Source organism: Pituophis catenifer, unplaced genomic scaffold (genome assembly GCF_029215685.1).
Source record: "Pituophis catenifer annectens isolate HBS135680 unplaced genomic scaffold, rPitCat1.0.hap2 SCAF_2, whole genome shotgun sequence".
Taxonomy (NCBI): Eukaryota; Metazoa; Chordata; class Lepidosauria; order Squamata; family Colubridae; genus Pituophis; species Pituophis catenifer.
In genome coordinates, this window is record NW_027256882.1 from 285,630,102 (window position 1) to 285,639,668 (window position 9,567).

Here is a 9,567-nt window from a genome sequence, read left to right on the forward strand (position 1 = left end):
CTGTGGAAAATTCAGTGTTTGAAAGGGGCAGCTTAAAATGACAAATTAAAACCGTTGAATATTTTACCTATGCGAATTGATGCTGGAAATTGCTAAATCCTGTCACTTTGATTGGCTCTACGGGAGAAGGCCAGGCTGCACGGCACATTGGGGAAAAATTGTTGGGAGTGTGCCGGAAGGGCCAATGCAGCAGCTATCTGGAGCTCTTTAAAATAGCCTTGGCTTTTCTTGGGATCTTAAGGTTGCCTCTTGCAGCAGCCACATCAGCCCGAGAAAAGATGCAGCCGCTTTAAAAAGCTGCAGACAAGATGTGGGTTTAACCTCTAAAGCACCTTTTGGGGACCAGGGACCAGTTCCGTGGAAAGAGGTTTTTCCATGAACTAGACAGGGTGTGGTTTCTCGTGCTGCCTGCATCTTGCAGATGTGGCTTTGCTTGTTTGCACAGCCCAATTGCTGGCATGCTGTGGCCCGTTGCTGGTCCACGCATTGGGGGCCCCCTGCTCTAAAACACCCGTTCAGAATTGAACAGAATCTGTAGCCTTAACTTCTAGAGCACTGTTTATCAATCTTGGCAGCTTAATGATGGGTGGACTTCAACTCCCAGAATTTCCCAGCTGCCTCACGCTGGACAATTCTCAAAGTTGAAGTCCACCCATCTTTAATTGCTATAATAAGAAACACTGCTCTCAAAAGGCTACCTTGGGCTCAGGTTTCCAAAACCAGTGCGGGGGGGGGGAAGGTTTCACACATTTCTATTACAAGAAGATTGGTTTCTCTGGTGTAAGAACGCTTGTTGTGTTTCAAGCGTGGGGCAGCTCGCTTAAGACTGGAACAGACCCAAATAAAGAGATTTATACAGAAATTAGAGTTTGATATAATGTCCTCCACGGAGCAATACAAAAGCTTTGCGATGCACGGAAAACTGCAATCCGAGACAGGTCTATATATTTGTTTCTGACTTTTACAACATAAAGCACCATCCCTGGGAATTCCTAGCAGTGATATATGGTTAAGATTTCCCCTTAAGACGAGAGAGAGTTAAAAACAAACAATCCAGTAATTCTCCCTAGCTTAACTTTCATTTTATGGGTAACTAAGCGGCTCCCAAGAATGTGTTTTCATAGATGATATCTCCTTTTGGGTTACCTTTTCCACAAAATTAAAACTTCCAAAACGGGCTCGAGTCAAGATTATGGAACATGGCGAAGTAGCTGCCCTAGAAGGAAGATTCTGAGCTATTGCGAATGCTGCAAATCAGAGTTTATTCTTTGTTAGTTGCATTTCATTTTACTTCTGTTATTATTAAAATACGTTTTCTACAACTAGGTGCCTTGGCAATTGCTGGCAGCCCTCTCAGTGTTTTGTTAAATCATTACAGGCAACATTGGTGGCCCCGCTGCCACAATTGCCTTCCGATGCATCAAAACAAAACTTGTGGTTCTTAGCATTTGCAATGTTGGCTAATTTTTGCATACACTCTCTTAGTTATAGGCACACTATGCAACCAGAGGCTGGTTCTTCCACTGGCTTGTCGCAGAGCCCGACGTTGAATGGGGCTGAGAGGGAGGGACTGGCCCAAGGGTGCAACTGGCTTCTATGCCTAAGAGATGAGCAAAGCCTGGCTCTCCCCATAAGCACCTTCCCCCCAACACCATACTGGTTCCACACTGAAGCAAATAGAAGATCCCATTAAAGAAGTACCAATCCTCTGCAATAAGTTACTTGCCACCGATTATATTTCTTTTAACTTTTTTTCAAAGAAATAGAATCAAATATATATATCTTTTCTTTGATATTTTTCTCGGTAGAACAGGTAGTCCTTGATTAATAACCATTTGTCCAGGATGACGAGGAGACTGAAAACTGGTCCCCAAAGTTGCAGTGATTACGATCCCTGTAATTACTTGATCGCCATTTGAGAGCTTCACTGCCACCTTGATAAGTAGAGTCATTGGGGCAGCCAGCGGGAACTCGCAAATGGCAATCATGTGATGTCCCACCTAACGGCCACACGGAATTTGCCTAAAGACCACAACTGAAACTGCCATGATACTGTAAGTTGGTTTGGTCATATGACATCAGACCAGGAACTCTGTTAGTAAAGGATGTGATGATCATAATCATCACATCCTTTAGTAACAGAGTTCCTGGTCGCAATTAACCATCATTAACCGAGACTATGTATGTTCTTGAAGAACGCCTTTATCATAAATCAGTGTTTATCTCAGCAACTTTAACATGCATGAACTTCAACTCCCAGCATTCCTGGTTGGGAGAGTGCAGACACCTCTTCAAGTTGTCCAGGTTGAGAAAAAAAAAAACACCAATAAGAGATTTGAAACAAACCAAGATAAATTTTCCCAACTAGGAGCCAATCTCGTTCAAAGCACTTTCTCCCTTTTTTTTTTTTTTTTTTTGGCGGAACCCAAATCAAGTGCTTGGCATGATTGTATGTACAAAACGAGAGGTTTTCAAAATACATGGGAAAACAGCGATTGTTTATGTAATCTCTGCTTTGAACTTTTACAGATCACAACATGGGGAAATGGCATTGTAAATCTATCTTTGTTCTCCGGGCAGTTTTGTAAAGCGGAATATGTTTAGTGTTGGGAATATAATATTGGGCGGCCATCTAAATTGAAATAAAGGCTGTCTTTAGTTGTACTCTCACAAAGCGCCGTCTTTCTGGCTCAGCCAAGTTGACTCCCTCTGAAAAATTCATGGAGAATTAATGTCTGATTTATGCATTGTTGTGTTAAAATTCATTTTTTTGGCGGACTCCTCTTCGGGGTCCATCTCCAGGCTGCGTGTAGGTCAAACCTCGTGCAAGGTAATGCATCATTAAAAAGGATTATGCAAGCAGTATCTTAACAAAACCCGAGTGAATTCAAATAAATCCCGCTGTACGTTTAGTTATTTAACGTAATTGGCCATAACTTGATTATTGATTCATCCAGTTGGATGTGATTATGTTGGAGTTCTTTGAATAACCTTTTCCAAAACACTGCAAAGAAATTTTGCAAAAGAGTTTGGGACACTGTCTGTCAGTAGGATAACACTCTGAAAATAGAATAAAATAGAATAACATAGCTGGAAGGGACCTTGGAGGTCTTCTAGTCCAACCCCCTGCTTCGGCAGGAAACCCTACATCACTTCAGACAAATGGTTATCCAACATCATCTTTTTTTTTTTTTGTAAATATTTTTTTATTTTTTTCCAAACATAAACATAAAATATAACTTTCAAGAACAGAGTTTCAATCCAGTTAATCCAGATGGTTAACATGCTTACATTCTTTTAACATGCTCTATTCCACTTTTCCATTACATTTTTTAAAAATTTTAAACAGTAAAAAAAACAAATTTAAACATAAAATTCTAACACTTTCATCTAAACAAATCTAATATATCAATACAGTTTAAGCTTCAAATAAAATTTTAACTCATTATCTCTGTATCTATATCTCATCAATATCCAAATAGTTATCAACAATATTCTAGTCTCTTATTCTAATTATATACCTTACAATTTTATCACCAGAATTATCAAGTTCAATTTCAATACAACTCCATTTTGTTAAAATTTATAAAACACAATTTTATCAACATCTTAATTATTATTTGACCCTTTTTAGCAAATCAAAATATCTTGAACTTTCCAATTTGATATCCCACATATTACACAGTTTTATCACAAGAACATATTACTTATTCTTCTCCAAGTTATCCAACATCATCTTAAAATCTTCCAGTGTTGGAGCATTCACAACTTCTGGAGGCAAGTCGTTCCACTGATTAATTGTTCTAACTTTCAGGAAATTTCTCCTTAGTTCTAGGTTGCTTCTCTCCTCGATTAGCTTCCACCCATTGCTTCTTGTCCTGCCCTCAGGTGCTTTGGAGGAGAGCTTGACTCCCTCTTCTTTGGGGCAACCCCTCAGATATTGGAAGACTGCTATCATGTCTCCCCTAGTCCTTCTTTTCATTAAACTAGACATACCCAGTTCCTGCAACTGTTCTTCATATGTTTTAGCCTCCAGTCCCCTAATCATCTTTGTTGCTCTTCTCTGCTCTCTTTCTAGAATCTCCACATCTTTTTTACATCGTGGCGACCAAAACTGAATAGAACAAAACCAGATCACATTTGGTTTAAAGAGAGACCCCTAAATGAAAGGTTGAGGGTGGGACATGTTGGCCTATGAGTATTTTGTTTTCCTCAAACCATTGGTTTTAGGATTGCTATAACGACTCAAATTACAGGTAGTCCTTGACTTACAACCGTTCGTTTAGTGATCGTTCAGAGTTACAACGGCCCTGGAAAAAAATGTCTTGTGACCATTCTTCGCGCTTACGAGCATTGCAGCATTGCCATGATCACATGATCATAATTCAGGCCACCGACTCATATTTATGACGGTTGGCAGCATCCCGGGATCATGTGATCATCTTTTACAACCTTCTGACGAGCAAAGTCAGTGGGGGGAAGCCAGATTCACTTAACAACTTCTTTCCTTGATGAGTTTCCACCCGTTGCTTCTTGTCCTGCCCTCAGGTACTTTGGAGAATAGCTTGACTCCCTCTTCTTTGTGGCAGTTCCTGAGATATTGAAACTGACTTAACAACGGCAGTGATTCACTTAACAACTTTGGCAAGAGAGGCTGTAAAATGGGACAAGACTCAACTTAATATATATACCAACTCTTGTGGTTATCATTTGCTCCCTTCCCAGTCTTTGTGTGTGATCTCACCTTAACATATCACAACCGTGAGGGTCGTCCCCAGAGAAGCAAGCTATGAAAATGTAGAAAGCCGGCATGTCATGCAGTTACGGCAAGGTGTCCTTCCTCCCCTACCAACCAAAAGTGGCTTTGCTATAAATAAGACGGAGCAAAGCAGGTCAGGAAGAACAGGTTTTTAAAGAGGCAGTTAAGTCTACGCAGCCAAAGCAACGAATTAAGAATTTGCAGGAACATTCAATCACTGCCCAAGGCTAAAGCAAGGCAAAAATGAAGAAATACCTTCAGGTTGGTAGTTTACCGTGCATTGCACAGCTACTCCAGATAGGACTGGATTGGGCCTCCCTGTTCTGACCGAGGCCTAAGTAGTAATTACCAAACACAATTCAGTCCTGAACAAATTTATTTTATTAAAACAGCTGAGCATTCATTCATTCATTCTCAGCTTAGTCCAAAACAAAATTCTTCATAACCAGTCCGTTGGCCTTATCACCAAACTTTGATGCCTTTGGCAACCTGCCAAATGCTTTTCTTTGCAAAACCTCCACAAAGTTCAAGAGACGCTGACAAGAAGCACTGGAATCAATGTTGCTTTTCTACAAAGAACCCAAGGGCTCGTTGCTGCTCTTTTAAGCCTTATGGGAGTGGCCAATCATCTCCCAGCCTTTCTCCTGAGTTGTCCTTTTTGCTTCAGCTGCTCTTGCCTTCTGGCAGCTCTTCGCATGCGTACACTAGGAACTGGCTCCTCCTGTTCCTCTGCCTCTCTGCTGTCCACCTCTGGAGGCTCTGGAGTCCGAGCATCACTCCCAGATGGCCCTGGCCCTATCTCTGCCTCCGATGCAGAGCCCTCATCCAGGCCTTCCCCTGACTCCAGGACTGGCCCATTGTCCTCCCCAGCCTCCTCACTGTCCAACTCTGCTGCCAGCTCCGCGGGCTGCTGGCGGACCATAACACTCCCCTTCCTTACCCAAGAAACCTTCTGGCTCACAGCTGCCGAACCACTGTAAGAGCGGTTTCCCTAATGGCATCTTTCAGATGATTTTGACCGCAGTACCCATCGATCCCAGCCAGTCTGGTTGCAGGCAACCCTGAGCACAAGAGAAAATGCAACTGTAACAAAAAATGACCAATTCTTAGTAGAGATCAATGGTCTGTAACATAGTGATTCCCAATCTTGGCCCTTTTAAAAGGCGAGGACTTCAATTCCCAGAATTCCCCAGTCAACGTGGCTGGCTGAGGAATTCTGGGAGTTGAAGTCCACTCATCAAACATGTCAAGTTTGAGAAATATTAATCTTAACAGTTTGAATCTTCTAAGGGCTTCCTCACTTTGTTCCATGACATACTGAATTCATTGCATAATTAAATTTCATTGCATTTTAATCTAATTCTGTGATGCTGGTAGACTCTCCATCTATGTAGTGACCAAAGTTACAACGGCATTGAAAAAAGTGACATCTCTTTTTTCACACTTAATGACCGTTGCAGCTCTCCATAGTCACATGAACAAAATTCAGACGCTTGGAACTGACTCATATTTATGACGGTTGCATCATCTTGGGGTCACGTGATCACCTTTTGCGACCTGACAAGCAAAGTCAATGAAGCCAGATTCACTTAACAACTGTGCTTCTAACCAGCTGTGACAAGAGAGATGATACCATAGAGCAAAACTCGCTTCACAACTGTCTTGCTTAGCAACAGAAATTTTGGGCTCAATTGTGGTCGTAAGTCGAGGACTACCTGGAGTTAAAAAAAAATACTAGCAGTGAACTTACGAGTTAGATTTGTCCTTCCTGGAACAGCTTTCTGAATGTTTTCGCTCTCATCTTCATCAACTACAGGTAGTCCTCAACTTACGACCACAATTGCGATGAGAGTTTCCTTTGTTAAGCTAGGTTTTTTTTTAAGTGAGTTGTGTCCAATTTTACAACCATTTTTTTTGCCCTGGTTAATTGAGTAAGTGCAATTGTTAAGTGAATACATGTTAACACAGTCATTAAGGGAATCCAGCTCCCCACCATGACTTTGCTCGTCAGAAGCCGGTTGGGAAGGTCAGAAATGGAGATCACATGATCCTGGGATGCTCCAAACACTGCAAATGCATGCCTGAATTTTGATCACCTGACTGGGGATACCACAACGGTCGCAAGTATGACGATCCGCTGTAAGTCACTTTTTTCAGTGCTGTTGTAACTTTGATTGGTCGCTAAGCAAATGGTTTGTAGAAAGTTAGCACCCACCCCTCTCCTAGAAGAATGAAACATTTGAGAAATATTTAAAAAGGCAGGATAAAATATTTCCCCTAAAAGAAAACAAAATCTTAAGGAAGACAGAAACTCAGAGCCCCAGCTCCCTGCGCCCCAGCAGATATTAAACTGAGGCCAGCTTTTAGAAATTCAGATTTGGTAATCCATTACTCCCTATATGACCTCCCTAAGGTCTGAACAAAGATAGGATTAGCCCTCAGCCACAATAGGAATTGCCCAACAAGCCCCTTCATTGCATCAGCCAAACTTCAACCAAACTTAGCTCAGACAAACTCCTAGGACAGTGATGGCTAACCTTTTTGCCATCGCGTGCCAGGAGAGGGGTGGGTGGGGGAGGGTCGCGCACGCACGTGCCCACGCGCATGCATGCGCAAGCTCCTCCACCCACCCACCCCCGCTCCTGGCACATGATGGCCTGGTAGGCCCGTTTTTCTTTCTTACCTGGTTCCGGATCCTCTCTGTGTATCTAGGAAGGGTGAAAACAGCCTTTCCCACTCCCTTGGAGGCCCTACAAGATTGAAAATGCCCATTTCCCAACTCTCGCTGGGACAGGAAGTGACATTTTTTGCTGTCCCCAGCCTCCAGAACCTCTCTAGGAGTCTGTAGGAGCCTCTCTAGGAGTCTCTGGAGGCTAGGGACAGGAAAAAACGTCCCTTCCTGTCCCACCGGGAGTCAGGAAATGGGCCCTTTCAGCCTCCATAGGGCCTCCAAGGGAGTGGGAAAGGCTGTTTTCGCCCTTCCCAGATGCATAGAGAGGATCTGGAGCCAGGTAAGAAAGAAAAACGGGCCTTCCCCACCCCGCCCCCAGGCCCTCCAGAGGCAGGAAACAGCCTGTTTCCCCACTTCTGGTGGGCCCAGAAGGCCCGAAAATCAGCTGGCCGGCGCGCGCATGCACCCCAGAGCTGAGCTGGCGTGCCCACTAATATGGCTCCGCGTGCCACCTGTGGCACACGTGTCATAGGTTCGCCATCACGGTCCTAGGATTTGTACATGGCACCATGGGAATCTGACAACAGCCAATAGAATACATGTTCTTGCACAGGAACAGGAAGCGCAAGTGCAAAACCCAAGAGAAGCTATAAATACCCCTCACTTTCAACTCCATGGGGTCAGCTGCGCCAGGACTAAGTGCTTGGTGGTTCTGTTCATTAAACCCTCTTTCCAATCAGCCTCCAGCCTCCATTTTGTCTCCAGTGCCTTTCTCTCGACTTGGAATTGAACCAGATGGATATTTCTTTCAACAGGTTATAACTAGAGGAGTGCCTGTAATATTAGGGAGTACAATTGCCTAATTGAATCTAGTAGCTACTTCAGTGGAGGACAAATGGAGACAGGGGTTGATTTCCACGAGGAGAACCACAGACCTCCAAGGCACCAAACAAGATGCTTGCAACAGAGAAGTTGTCAGGTGCTGCCCATTTCGTCTTTTTCCACGTAAAGATGCCCAGGGAGAGGCAGACAGTAAACCATTCGAGGGTAGCTGCAGTGGTGGGTTCCTCCCGGTTCGGTCTGGTTCGGCAGAGCCGGTAGCGGTGACGATATGACGTCCCCGAACCGGTTCTCCCCCACCCCCGCCCTCCCACCCCCCCACGTTATTCTTACCTTTTATTTGGTCCCGCCCCCAATCTGTTGCTCCCTCCTGAGTCCCAGCTGATGACTAGAGGGAAAAAAACTGTTTAAACTCTTGCCGCAGGGCTTCAAAGGGCCGCCCTACAGCTGATCAGTGTTGAAAGCAAACAAATGAGTCGGGTCGTAAGTCGAGGACTTGGTCGTAAGTGCAAGGACCTTCCAGAAATGACTCTGACCAGCTAGCTACACCCAGCTAGTCACATGACCTCCAAGCCACACCCACAAAATAAGCCACGCCCACAGAACCGGTAGTAAAAAAATTTAGAACCCACCCCTGGGTAGCTGAGATGGTTCTCAGCACCAAAATCCAGCCATAGAGAGGCACTGGGGTTGGAATGCTTGTGCAGAAGTTGTTGGAGGCAGTTACAAAGACCTGAGCTATTCCTGCTGTTCCTCCTCACCGTAACACAGGAGTGTCCAACCTCGGCTACTTTTAAGACCTGCGGACTTCAACTCCCAGAATTCCCCAGCCAGCCATAACGGGTCTCAGAATTCACCTGTTGGAAGTCTGGGATTTGAAGTCCACAAGTCTTGATGTTTCCAAAGAGGACACCCCTGCCCTGCTATTAGAACGTATTGATTTTTAAAAAATATATATATTTATTTCTCACATTTGTGGAGCCGTCCATCTCACATAAAATGACTTTGGGAGGTGACCCACAAGACGTCAGTATAGAACACTTTGTTGTTATTAGTTGTGAAGTCGTGTCCGACCCATCGCGACCCCATGGACAACGTTCCTCCAGGCCTTTCTGTTCTCTACCATCCCTCGGAGTCCATTTAGGCCCACGCCAACTGCTTCAGTGACTCCATCCAGCCACCTCGTTCTCTGCTGTCCCCTTCTTCTTTTGCCCTCCATCGTTCCCAGCATTAGGCTCTTCTCCAGTGAGTCCTTCCTTCTCATTAGGTGGCCAAAGTAGTTGAGTTTCCTCTTCAG